Raw genomic sequence first — 14,309 nt, 5'->3', positions numbered from 1 at the left:
GCAAGTTTCTTTTAAGAGTTACCCAAAACATTGAGGGGTTGTCATTTAGCCCATGTCATAAAGTCAGTATATCAGAGGCAGGACATTAACTCAGGTCTTCCTAGCTCCAATTCCAACCCTCTATCTACCATGTCTCTGGCATTTAAGACACTCCAAAATGTGGGACTAGCTTATTTTTAGCCTTATCTCATATTATTCCTTTTTAACCATTCCTTAAATTCATTCAGACAAACTATATTACTCTTTGCCCTCTAAATACTCAAGTATATTCTCTCACCATCAGACCTTCACCCATCATGTTACCTATGTCTGAAATGGTTTCTATCTACTTTTTTAGCTATTGCATTACCAACTGCCTTTCAAAATTCAAATCAAATGTCAGCTCCTTCATGAAGTTTTTACTGATTGTTCCAACTAGTAGTAGTACTCTCCAATAATTTACACAGTTCCACCTTGAAATTCTGATAACCCATATCAACAAATACTATACATTATAGATATCTGTGTTTATATCTAATCTTCTCATTAGATGTTAAGTTTCATGAGGATAGAGAAATAGTACTTTCCTTACCATCCTTGGGATATGAATTGATGAGTAAATCTCTGCCAATTCTAACTTAATCCAGACCTTAAATCTTTGTTTCCTTGGCCATCTTTTTTCAATGCTCAATCATTTTTCAGTCATGATTGCATTTGGGATTTTCTTAGCAAAGATACTGGAGTAATTTCTCATTTTCTTCTCCAGCTTATTTTATAGAAGAGGAACTAAGTTAAACAGGGTTAAGTGACTTCAGATTTGAACTCATGAAGAAGAGACTCCCCAACTTCAGGATTGGTGCTCTAGAGTCTGGGCCACCTAACTGCCCTGGCCATCTTTCTATCACACCATAACTAAATCCATTCTGACATTCCTAAAAAGAACATGGTTAACAATCTATGACTCTCCTCCCCATACCTCTCACTTCTCTGACCAAATGCTTCCTCCCTAGCCTCTTGATCTTGATTTGATCTCTATGTTCCTGACTCCAGGTCAGCACTCTATCTACGGAGCTACCTAATGGCCTCCTTCTTCATATAGTATCCAAAATAAATGTTGAAAAAAAAACAAATAAATCTGATCATTTTATAGATGAAAAATAGCAACAGAAAGATTGAATAATGTGTTGCCTCAAGCATGAAGAACTTGTTAGTAGAAGATCTAGGCACTAAAACATAGGTTATATTTGATATGGTAAAAGAGGCAGTAGAAATGGGATCAGATACCTGTGTTCAAATTCTGGCTTATATTTTCTGACTGTGTGATGAAGATACAGTGAAAATGGTAATAAACTCCGTGTTAAGAGGCTTGAGTTTCAATCTTAATTATGTACTACCTTTGAATAAGTTACTTAACCTTTACAGACCACAGTTTCTTTATGTGTAGAATGAGAGAATGGGATGAGATCATAGCAAAGCTCCCTTTTACCTCCAGATCTAGGCTCCCTAGGCCAAACCAATAAGTCTAAGTTTGTTCTTCAGAAAAATGGGGATTTTAATGCTTTTAATACCTACTTCACAGAGTGAGAATGCCAGAAATAGAAAATTACTTTCTTAAGCAGACAATTCCATTTAGAATCTATTTTCCTAGAGAGTAGAATCAGCATCTGTTTAAGCTTCCACAGACAGGTACTATCCACACCATGCAAATGTTGAGATTTAATGCTAAAAGACAGTAAGAAAAAGGAAAAGGAAGACAGAGCTCAAAGAATTCCTTTTCACCTGACCAGCAAGCATGGTTTATGTGTTTGTCAAGAACATTGGCCAGAGACAAATTGTTTCAGTGTGAAGTGCAAGTGTGAAGGCACAACTTGCCCTTCCTTCTAGTTTACATATGACTGGTTATGCTTGAACTTGGTAGACCAGCAAGTCCTCTGTATGCTGGAGAAAGGAAGATATTAGCAAGTCTGGTTCAGCACTTATTTCTGTAGAAAAAAGAACTGTGATCAACAGTTCCTCCTTATCCCATGCTTATCTTCATCACACAGCTAGAAAATATGAGCCAGGATTTGAACACAAGTATCTGATCCCATTTCTACTGCCTTTTTTTTGCCATATCAAATATAACCTATGTTTTAGTGCCTAGATCTTCCACTAACAATCTCTTCATGCTTGAGGCAATGCATTATTCAATCTTTCTGTTCCTATTTTTCAACCATAAAATGATCATATTTATTTGTTTTTTAAGCATGAAATAATAGGATATTTTCCATATTCAAAGAATAGAGAAAAAAAAGTTTTTTTCTTCTTCTAACCCTATGTTTCTTCTTTAGCAATAAAAACAACAGGCTCCACAACAGACATAGTTTCATGGGTGTAGCTACAGGCTAAACAGGAATCCAAAGGACAGATCCAGCAGGCCTTGCTGGTTTCTCAAATGCTGCCAATTTAATTCCAGGAGTAGTGTTTAGAGATGATTGCCCCAAAGGCAATCAGTTAACCCCAGTGTCAAACCTTCTGTAGACTTACTCTGCTACATGTCCATTGTGGGTCTAGTCAATTTTAATTTGGCAAATATTTCTGAAGCATTCTCTCTATGGGAAAAGTATTCTGCTAAGTGCTGAGTCAATAAACTAAGACACATCTACTGTCCACAAGGAGCCTGTAGTGCATGAGGAGAGGAGAGGAATGTACATAAAGAACTATAAAGCAAGTTAAAATATTCCTAAATGTGGAGATCAATTAGAACAGCCTGAGAGTCCAGGATAGAGGTAACCCTTCTGAATGTGGAAGAAAGGGAAGACTTCATGGAGGAGATACCACTTGAGCTCTTGAAATCCAAGAAGAGCTTAAAGAGAAGGGCATATAATTGTCTATTCCTGGAAAGAAAAATTGTGTGTGCAAATCACCAGGGATGGGAGAAGGAGGGTCAAGATGAAACAATTCATTTCAGAGAAATACAAAGCTCTTAATGGAGAAATACAAAGCATGAAAGAAGGTTGAGAAGTAGGATCACAGATTTAGAGCTGGAAAGGGTCATAGAAGTCAGCTTCATCATCAACTGATGATGATTTCACTTACTCTGTCCCAGGTGCTATTCTAAATGTTTTAGAATTATTATCTCATTTGATCCTCTCAATAATCATGGGAGGTAGGTATTATTGTTATTCCCATTTTATAAATGGGAAAACTGAGATGGTTTCTTGAAGAAAGCAGAGTGGTCATTGGTCCCAACCTCCTGTTTCCCTGGTTAAATGACTTGCCCAGGGTCACACAACTAGTAAGTGTCTGAGGCCATATTTGAACTCAGATCTTTCTGGCTCTAGGCTATGCTCCATTCACTGTGACAACTAGCTCATCTACTCCAATGCTCTCCCCTGAGGAGTGGAAGGGTAAACACCTTTGCCCAAAGTTACACAAGGTGTAACAGATGAGCTCAGCTCTTCTGATTTTATAGCCAGTGTTTCCTGCCGTGCCCCCCGCCCCCATGATTTCTCTTGAGTTTGGAAGCAGATTGTGTGAGGATTGAAATGCCAGGTTAAATGGATTCCACTTTATTTGAAAGATAATGATATCCCAAAAAGATGAAAAAGGGGGGGGGGGACCTAATTATACCAAAAATATTTATAGCTGCTTTTTTGTTGTGGTAAAGAATTGGAAATTGAAGAATTGCCCATCAATTGGGGAATGACTAAACAAATTGTGGTATATGATAGTAATGGAATACTATTGTGGTGTAAGAAATAATGAACAGGATGATGTCAGAAAGAGTCAGATAGACTTACATGCAGAAGAAAATGAGCAGAACCAGGAAAACCTTTTACACAGTAACATACTTGTCTCCCAATAGAATCACACTGGGGATTGTAAAGAGAGAATTAAACTCACTTAGTTTATTTTTAAATGTAATAGACCAGCAACCTTTAATTTAATCAAATTAAGAATTTTAAGTTCCCCTTTTTGGAAGTTGGTAAGTCACTAGGTAAGAGAGTTCACAAGTTCACACCCCCAAAGGCCACAAACACTGCCCCCCTCCTTGGGCAGTGGTAAGCAAAGTGAGAGATTGCAATTGGTTTCTATAAAGAGGGAGATAGACAGGAAGTGATGTGGGAAAAGGGGTCATGTAGTGTTAAGCTGTAGGAAGTGAAATCAGATATTCAATAATATAAATTTTAGAAATAATGGTAATTTTACTACTACTACTAATAATAATAGAAACAATTATAGAAATAATAATACAAATGAGGCAAATCATGGTCCACACCAAAATACCCAAACACAACAAAACACCCAAAATGGGGCCCACCCACAGTATAATTAGGGTGGGTATTCCATCAGTATGGGGGACCGAAGAGGTGTGACCAAAGAAATCTAAATGATAATAGTACTCCGGAAGGGAAGGAATCTCACAGAGTCTGGAGGTGAATTTTAAACCTCTTTAAATGCCATTTCCTTATTAATGATTAGCTATTTCAGTTTATTCCCCTCCCAGTAGTGAAGAAGCCTCTGTAATTCAATTTTTAAAAAATATTTTTATTCCTTCTATGACTGGACTGAAGATAATACTATTATAAAAGTTCATAGACAAGTTGGGCACTGTTTTGGCTGACATATTGTCATGGAACATGAACTATGAATTTTTATTTTTTTAATTTTATTATTGTTTTTCCTTTTATTTGTAATAGGATATTTGATTTTATTGGCCCTAATATCTATGCATACCCAAATGTTTTAGACAATGGAAACTTGCCATTGATTGTTAAATATTGTGGGACTTTGACTAATAATTGTGTCTGATTCAAGAAAAAGGGATCACAAAAGAGCCATTGTACAGTGCTAAGAAACACTTGGTCAAGTAGACGAACAGTTCTTGTGGGATTGATGAGATCTGTGCCAAGACAGAAGACTTGTTTTGAGGTTTGAGGAAGAGGCTGTCTGACAATGTCAGATTCTAGACTCCCCTGTGCCACATTCTGACAAATACCTTAGTTTGACTGCCATTTTGGCTCCTCTATTCCTGAGAATAAACAAAAAGACCAGAACAGGGAATCATATGCTTCCCTTTTATTTCAAAATATAGTCCCTTTTCTCTCTTTATAGTATGGCAATTTTCTGTAGTCCTGGCTACCAGTGTGTAAATACTATATTGCTCTAATTGTCCTAAAGGCTTGTGAGAAATAAATCACTTTAATTGGGTCCTGATCAAGGATCTGTTATGGGTTTATTCTTGATTACTCAGAAATTTCATAAATAATTCTTTCTCTTGTGTTTTTGTTTTTTTATGTTTTTGGATTTTTTTGAGAATTGATTTTTATATCCCATAACTCAATCATGTATCCTGAGTTGATCCAGGTATTGGTCAATACCTTCTCCAAAGGGGATTGCATAATTTTCACAAAATCCAAGATTTAAAATTTTTTTGAGAGAAATTTCAGGAAAAGAAGCTCACTAACTCCCCAAATCAAGAAAAATTAACTTTTTGGAAAAGATGCCATAAAGAAGCCTGAAGAAAGCGCACACTGCATCAGAAGATCCAGAATGAACTTTGGGATGTAGTGAATTGAACTGAAGGGGGTTGAACACTTTTATTCTAAATGTAAACTCTTATGTCAATAGAATTGCCCCCTAATTGGCTTTTTGTCAATGTGCCTACCAATCATTGATTTTTCTCTCTCTCTTCCCTCATCTCTGATTATTATAATTTCCTCTTAGAAAGTGCAATATTATATGCACCTTTAGCTAGAAGAGAGGTACAAGCTGAATATGTAAAATGAATCACTGGGGAGACTAGGCATGTAAATCTGGGAGTTGTCAACATGCTTGTCTCCCAATAGACTCAAAGAGGGGATTGTGAAGAGAGAAATAAACTGTCTTAGTTTATTTTTAAATGAACTCAATCAGCAACCTTTAATTTAATCAAATCAAGAATTTGAGATTTCCATTCCAGCATTTGGTCAGTCATCAGGTAAGAGAGCTCACAAGTCACTTAGTAGTTCACACCTCCAAAGGCCACAGACACTACCCTATCTTGGGCAGTGGTAGGGAAATTGGGAGATTGCAAATGGTTCCTGTAAAGATGAGGAGAGACAGGAAGTAACAGGATAAAAGGCCAAGCCCAAGGATTGATTCATTCAGTCCTTTGCTTGGGTGATCCAAGCTTAAGGGAGATTCTTATATGATGTGTTCATGTTGTCCTAGACTTGTCCTTGACTGGAGTTTTCTGAGCTGGAAAAGCTCGCTAGGTGATTGATTCGGACTAAAGGAAGAGGCTTATGTTGGTGGGTTTCTGGCTGAAGATGCCACTGAGACTTCCATGTGGACTTGAGGAAGCCCTTGCCTTGGGCTGAGCCAGATTTCACTGGATCAGCACTTGGGCTCGTAGGCTAGACAAGGCTCTGTCTCCTTCGTACATTTCCCACTTTCAATATCTCTACCTTGTTGTAAATAAAAGCTGCTAACAGTCATTTCTGACCTAACGGCAAATATTTTATAAATGGTGACCACAATGTCACTTTTATAACTCTCATATTGAGTCAAACCCAATTTTAATTCTTACTCAATGTTGTATAATGATCAACTGTAATAGGCTTGGTTATTCTCAGCAATACAATGATCCAGGATAATTCTGAAGGATTTGTGACAAAGAATGCTTTCTACCTCCAGAGAAAGAACTGTTGGAGTAAGAATGAAGTTCAAAAGCATGCAGTTTTCAATTTAGATTATTTGGGTTTTTGTTTGGGGGTTTTGAATTTATATGATTCTCTTACAAAAATGAACAATATGGAAATGTTTTGTGTGATAATACATGTATAACCCAGATCAAATTGCTTGCCAGCTCTGGGAGAGGGGAGGGAAGGATGGAGGGAGACAATTTGAAGCATATTACTTTGGAAAACATATGGAAATGTGTTATTACATGTAATTTGTAAAATAAAATATCTTTATAATTAAAAAAGAAAGATAATGAAAAGCCACTAAATGAAGGGAGCAAGAAGTCATTTGTAAAATTTTGAGCATTTTACAAAATAAGGTAACTGAGTTTCAAAAAGGGTGTGTGTCCTCCCTAGCATTATAAAAATCATTAGTGGTAGGGCTAGGATTTAGAACCATGTCTCCTGACTCCAAGTTAAAGCTCTTCATGCTACACTGGGAAGAGAAAAGAGGAAGCATAGTTCAGTGAAAAAAACTACTGAATTTGGAGTTAAAGGATCTATATTCAAAGTGTGCCTCTATCATTAAATATACAATGTTATGAAAATTGTTGAACAGGTCTGGACCAAAGTTTCCTCATTCGTAAAGTAAGGAGGTTGAATAAGATGGCCTCAGATCTTTTCAATTTCTAAATCTAAATCTTTTGACATATGAAATCTAGACTGATCTAAATCTTGGACAGTCAGGAGAGATGATCATGACTAAGGGTATTGAAGGAAGGGAGGAAAGTTTTTTGGCACCTCCATATAACCTTGATGCCACCACCAGATAAGAGAGAGACTTATTACCTATTATACAAGCACATAATCCAACACTTAACTCCTAATAATTATTGCTACACCTAGAAAGATGCTAGGAAGGGAAGTACTCAGGTAATATGGACAGTCAGCATAGCAAAATGCGAAGGCCACAAGTAATATCAAATAGGATTGTCCTCTTCTAGCTTGAAGCTTGATCAGCCTCAGAAAAGAGCTGCCCTTAGACAGTCCCAAGGGAAGTGGTCTCAGAAAGTCCCAAAGGGAAACTCAAAGGGGATTTTTATTTGGAGAGTCCCAAAAGATACTGGTCAAGTTTAGACCTCACTCACCAACTTTGCTCCCTTTCCCACAAAGAATAAGTTCTTTATCTCTACCAATATGAAGAGAATACTATAGAAATGTGCTTTGGGACAGAGGTTACATTGGAATAGGTTAATGAGGGAAATTTTGGCCTAGATAGTCCCTAAGGCAGCTAAGTAGCACAGTGGGTACAGTGCTGGTACTGGAGTTAAGAAGATCTTATTCAAATCTAGACTCAGATACTAGCTAGCTGTATAAACCTGGACAAATCATTTATCCTTTATTTGACTCTGTTTTTTCCAACTGTAAAATGGTGATAATAAAACATAATTATGTGGCACAGTGAATTGAATGATAGTCCTAGAGTTAAGAAGACTCATTTTCCTGAGTTTGAATCTGGCCTCAGACACTTCCTAGCTGTGGGATTCAAGGCAAATCACTTAAGTCTATTTGCCTCAGTTTTCTCTTCTGTAAAATGAGCTGAAGAAGGAAATGTCAAACCATTCTACTATTTTTTCCAAGAAAACCCCAAGTAAGGTCAGGAAGAATCAGACATGACTAAACGACAACAAAGCACTAAGGAGTTTTTTCTTGCATCAAATCTAACTCTTGTGCCTCTTCACCTCAAGTCCAAAATCTCAAGTTCTTCTTCCTGGGTCTAAGGCCCAGGGGTCCCCAAACTTTCTACACAGGGGGCCAGTTCACTGCCCCTCAGACCATTGGAGGGCCAGACTATAAAATAAAACTGTGAACAAATCTGTATAATGCTGTCTGTGATAGAGAAGGCTGCAGTGCTGGCTGGCTATGATGGGCCTGCCACACCTTGCACAGGCCCATCACCACCACCCCTATACCAGGCAGCAGTATACACATTGCAGAATTCCCTCCCCCAGATCACTGCTCATTATGCTGATGTCTTCCATTGTGCAGTCACATAATCTTTTGCACAGTGCCTCGTTCTTGTTCAGTTACTCTCAGAACAAGGAGTCAGGCAAAGTATTATGTCACTGGAAATAGTACTGTACATGATCGATGCTGTGCTTTGTGGCACTGCCACATATAGTGCTCCTCTCACTGACCACCAATGAAAGAGGTGTCCCTTCTGTAAATGCTGTGGGGGCTGGATAAATGGCCTCAGGGGGCCACATGTAGACTCTAAGCAAATAAGCCTTATCCTTGTTTGAACTGTTTGGCTATCATGGCTCCTGTGTCTTCTTTTTTTCCTGGATAAATATTTTCAGTTCCTTCCAGTCTCTTTCTTTGGCATATTCTGAAGGCCTTTTCCCTTTCTTATTTTCCTCTTATGATTTAGTTTTTCTGGAACTCGGTATATATTCAATTATAAAACAAGAAGCTTTGATTAGATGACTTATAAAATGGCTTCTGACTCTGAATCTTCATCTCACCTCAAGAAGATTCTAATTCTATAGCTGTTCACCATGGAAAGAACAATGCCTTTTGGATCAGAGGACTGGCAAGTTCTAAATTTACCTATTCAGATATTTACTACCTTGATGACTTTAGAGAGTGATTTAATCTCCTTGGTCCTTAATTTCCTTCTCTTAAATGGGAAGGTTAGATTAGAAAATCTTTAAAGTACCTTCTCTAACTCTGATCCTATCACCCATCCCATTCCAGAAACTCTTCTGAAGATCCTTTTTTTATGCTTGGAGTAGCACAATAGACAGAACCTACAGAAAGTCACACATTCATCTTCAAGGTATTTAACATTTGGGGAAGGAAAATTCATAAATGAATGTCACTTGGGATTTGTAGGGAATGTAAATATTAAATTATTCCAACTTCTGTTATTTAATATCTAAGTCCTGGAGAGTGAGTTAACTGAGATCACATAAGTAGCAAAGAATTCGATATAAACCCAGATTCCAACCTTCTGCTCGTTATTCCATGGTGTTTTCTATTTCTCTTATTATTCCTCACACATTATAGATTCACAGGATAATAGATACAAAGTTATAAGGGATCTATTTAGTCCACCAGGTCTAAATCCCTCATTTTATAGATGAGGAAATTGGGACCCAGAGATGTTAGCTGACTTGCTCAGGGTCATAAAGCTAGCAAGTTTCTGAAGTAGGATTCCAACCCAGTTTTCCCCTTACTCTTTCATATTATACCATACTACCCTTTGTCATTTATCTGGCTCAGTGTAAAACATAATGTAAAGTATAGAAGGTCTAGATTACAAAATAAGCAGCTTCCCTGATCCCACCCCCCTTTCCCTGAAAAAGGTATTTGATATAGACCCTACCCAGCCCATAACAGTGACAACTGATCCACCAAAGAAAATAGAAGCAAGAAAAGAATTCTTAAAATTTGATGAGCTGATTTCAAATGGGATACCTAGCAGAAAAAGGGGTTCTGGTAAGAGACACACTTATAGGCGGCTATGGGATTCCCAGACTGGGACATCCTGCAGTCATTTCATGTTATGTCAAAACAGATGCAATTCATCTGCCAAAAAAGTACTTGCCACAAAAGTCTTTGCATGTATAGAAAGTACAAATCTTAACTCTTCCCATAGTGTTTTCCAAAATAAATGGTTTGAGAATGAAGATGGTAAATAATCTCTTATTATATATAAGTTTTAGATCTAAATGATGATAATCAGAGACTACTCAGCACATTAGGATGCCAGGTTATAGGCTTCATTTTAAAATCACTTAAATAAGGAAAGGAATGGTGTCTGGGTCTGTAATTTCACTAGCATAGAGAAATTCCTCTTGAAAATCTTTCTGCCAATGCATTTGTTACCTTTTCTGAGATCTCATGTATTAGAGTACTACCTAAAGAAATGAAAGGTTGAGAGATTTGCTTAGGGTCACACAACTACTGTGTATAAGAGTTGGGCCTCAATCCCCATTCTCCCTGGTTCTAGAATTGGTTCTATATTTATGTGGTGATGGAAATTGAATAATATTTGGTATTTATAATGTGTTTTAGTGAAAATTTAATTTCAGTAAGAATCAAAAGTTCCAGCTTCAAATGTCCCCTCTGTTACTTTCTGAAATCCATATGACAAGCAAATTGATGGAACTTTCTGAGCTCAAACTCACTCATTATTAAGTGAAGTGATTGGACTAGGTAGTCTTGTGGTCCCTTCTAACTCTAGACCTATGATCAAATGATCCTTTAAAGTTTGTAAATCACTTTACAGTTGAGGAGACTGAGTCTAGTACTACCCAATTCTTCAATTTCATTCCTACTCTAATCTCTTCTGAATATTGCTGTATCGGTTTTGTGAACATCAATCTTAGTTATTTTTCAGAAATAGAAATGTCTTCCAAAAGGCATATTTTCATTCAATTGCTTCAAGGTATGATTTTCCTTTAGTAGGAAGATTCCATAATGTCTCAGAGAGTCATCACTTCAGTGAACCCTGGACCAGTTTTTGTTTCTACTGTGTGAACTATTTTTATGGCATTTTCTATGGCTTATTTCAAAGCAGTGATATAGAAAAAAACAGGATGGCATGTGCCAAATGCAAGTTACAACAATACTGAGGCTGATCTATTTAAAGCTGAAAAGTACCTTAAAGATCTCTTTTATTATTGTTGTTGTTATTGTTTAATTTATTTACTTTTTTTGATAGTTACATTAAAATTCCTAGATACCTTCCTCTCTCTCTCTCAACTCCCCACACTATAGAAGGCATCATTTGACAAAAGATATATGTATATATAAAACTATGTCTTCTTTGTTTCTGTTTATGTTATTTCTCTGGAGGTAGACATACTCAAGACATTTTTCAAACAATATTCCTATGGCAGTATATAATGTTTTCTTCATTCTGCTCATTTCACTCTTCATAATCCCATGTGGTCTTTCCATATTTCATTTTGTTTTGTTTAAATTAATATGCTAAGGGAGGGCAGAGCCAAGATGGCAGCTTAGCAACAAAAGTTGAAACCACTCTGACTATCCTTCCATACCAATCCTTAAAAAGTGCTTCAAAAAGACAGAATCCTTAATTCAATAGCAAGATCAAGTCAGAGGGCTCTCCTATTGAATGTAACTTGAAATGTAGGCAGAGAGAGAGAGAGTCAATTTTCACAGGATAAGGGGGACCTGGAAGCAAAACTGCACACAGAGGAATGCTGGCTGACCCCCTCCCACCCACCTACCAGGGTAGGTTCTGCAATTAGAAATAGGCTAATTTTAGGATCCTAGATTGGGGACTACACCAGCAAAAGAGCACCTCAAACTCACCCCTCAAATTCCCTAGACCTGGTACCAACCTGTAGTGAGGTCCAGAAGTCCATCTGGCTGGGCACTTTTAAGCTTCTATGACTGTAATGAAGACTCAGCCATGATCCTTAATCCTGGAAACAAGCAGAAGAGAGACAGAATCAGCAAGCAGCTTGCAGAATTCCCAGTCCATAGGCAAAAAAATTTTTTAAAGTCTGGAAAAATGAGCAAACAATAACAACCAAAAAAAAAAACCCAAAAGCTCACAATCCTCAAAAACCTTCTACAGGGGAAAAAATGGCAAAGATCATAACCAATAGAGGATGGTGATATCTAAGCAACTACAAGTAAAACTTTTTTAAAAATAGTCTCATTCTCTGAAAGAACTCAAAAAGGAGTTTTAAAAATCAAATAATACAGATTAAAGAAAATGGGGAAAGGAAATTAAAGTAATGCAAAAAGAAAAAGACAGCTTAAAAAGCAAAATTGGTCAACTTCAAAAAGAGGCACAAAAACCCAATGAAGAAAAAAAGTCTTTTAAAAAACAAAATTGAACTACTAGGAAAAGATAAGGAAAAATCCAACAAAGAAAAGAGTTCCGTGATAAGTAGAGCAGACCAAATGGAAAAGGAGGATCAAAAGGTCATGGAAGAAATTTAGTCTTTAAAAATTTGAATTGGGCAAAAAGAAGCTAATGAGTTCAAGAGACAAGAAGAAACAATAAAATCCAATCAAAAGAATGAAAAATAGAAGAAAATATGAAATCTCATTGAAAAAACAACTAACCTGGAAAATATATCCAGGATAGATAACTTAAGAATTCATGGGGACTTCCGGTCAAGATGGCGGGACTTCCGGTCAAGATGGCGGCTTAGAGAAAGCTAAAGTTCAGATCTCCTGAAACCCTCCCTTATCGATCTCAAACTGAATGCTCCTAGGGCACCGAAATTCAAAACAATCAACAGCATAGACCCTGGGAGTCCTCCTCCTGGACCTGGACCTGGACCAAAAGGTACGCCCCCACCCCAAAAGCCAGAACCCGAGACTACTCGGACCTAAGGGGTAGGCAGAAGGAAGGTCCTAGGACCCATCCACCCCAACCCAGAGCACTGAGTCCAAGTCCGAGGCAGCAGAGGCAACCTCAGAGCCCCATGGCCTGCTATTCTAAAGGCCGCTTCCTGAAAACAACCTAACCCAGTCGAGGGGTTACCCAGACAGCAGGGAAACAGAGAGGGAAGGGGGAGCTCGTAACCCCCTGGGAGGAGCCCTCAGAGCTCCGGGAAGCCTCGGCCCCTTCCCCTCAGAGAGCAGGGTCTTCTGAAACAATAGCAACCCTCAGGGCTGGCAAAAGGGCCTCGGGAGCCGGCTATTCTGAAGGCCACATCCTGAAAACAACCTAACCCAGTCGAGGGGGCACCCAGACAGCAGGGAAACAGAGAGAGAGGGAGGAGCTTGTAACCCCCTGTCTGGATCCTTCCATCAGAGTTTCCATCCGAGTCTCACAAAAAAAGTCCCTGCCTCAAGGCATACTAAATTCAACCCAGGGAAAGCTAATCTCATTAGGAGCCCTCAGAACTCTGGAAAGCCGCAGCCCCTCCCCCCTCAGAGAGCAGGCTCATCTGGGCAGCTAAGGCACAGGAACAAGGGCCAAGCTAGGCTTAGAGCATGGAAGTAAGGCAATGGAGAAGCATCAGGAGGGTGCCGAGGAGAGGAGGGCAGTAACAGGGACACACCAGCAACTCCTGGCTTCCTGGGAAGACAGAACAACAACTGCATAGAATGGACAATCTGCCTAGGGATAAAACCTCTGAACACCAGACAGAGATAAGAAAAGCTAATTCCCCACACACACTCAGATAGAGATGGCAAACTCCACAGAAGCACAAAAGTCCCAAAATTAAAAAAAAAAAAACAAGAAGAAGGGGGCGACTTTGGACACATTTTATGGAGCAAAAATACAAAACACAGAGGAGATAGAATAGGAAACACAAGCAAATGCTCCAAAACCTTCCAAAGTAAATGGAAACTCTCCACAAACCCATGAAGAATTTGAATCTGAAATGATCAAAAAGATGGAAGCCTTCTGAGAAAAAAAGTGGGAAATAATGCAAAAAAATTCACGCATCTAAAAAACCAGTTTGACCAAACTGTAAAAGAAAACCAGGCTTTAAAGCAAGAACTAATAAAGCAAAGCCAAAAGAGCAAGAAATTAGAAGAGAACATAAAATATCTCAATGACAAAGTGACAGATTTGGAAAATAGAGGGAGAAGAGATAATTTAAGAATAATTGGACTTCCAGAAAATCCAGAAATAAACAGCAAACTCGACATCGTAATACAAGAGATAATCAAAGAAAA

Source organism: Monodelphis domestica, chromosome 6 (assembly GCF_027887165.1).
Source record: "Monodelphis domestica isolate mMonDom1 chromosome 6, mMonDom1.pri, whole genome shotgun sequence".
Lineage (NCBI taxonomy): Eukaryota > Metazoa > Chordata > Mammalia > Didelphimorphia > Didelphidae > Monodelphis > Monodelphis domestica.
Note: the sequence above shows the minus strand (reverse complement) of the source record.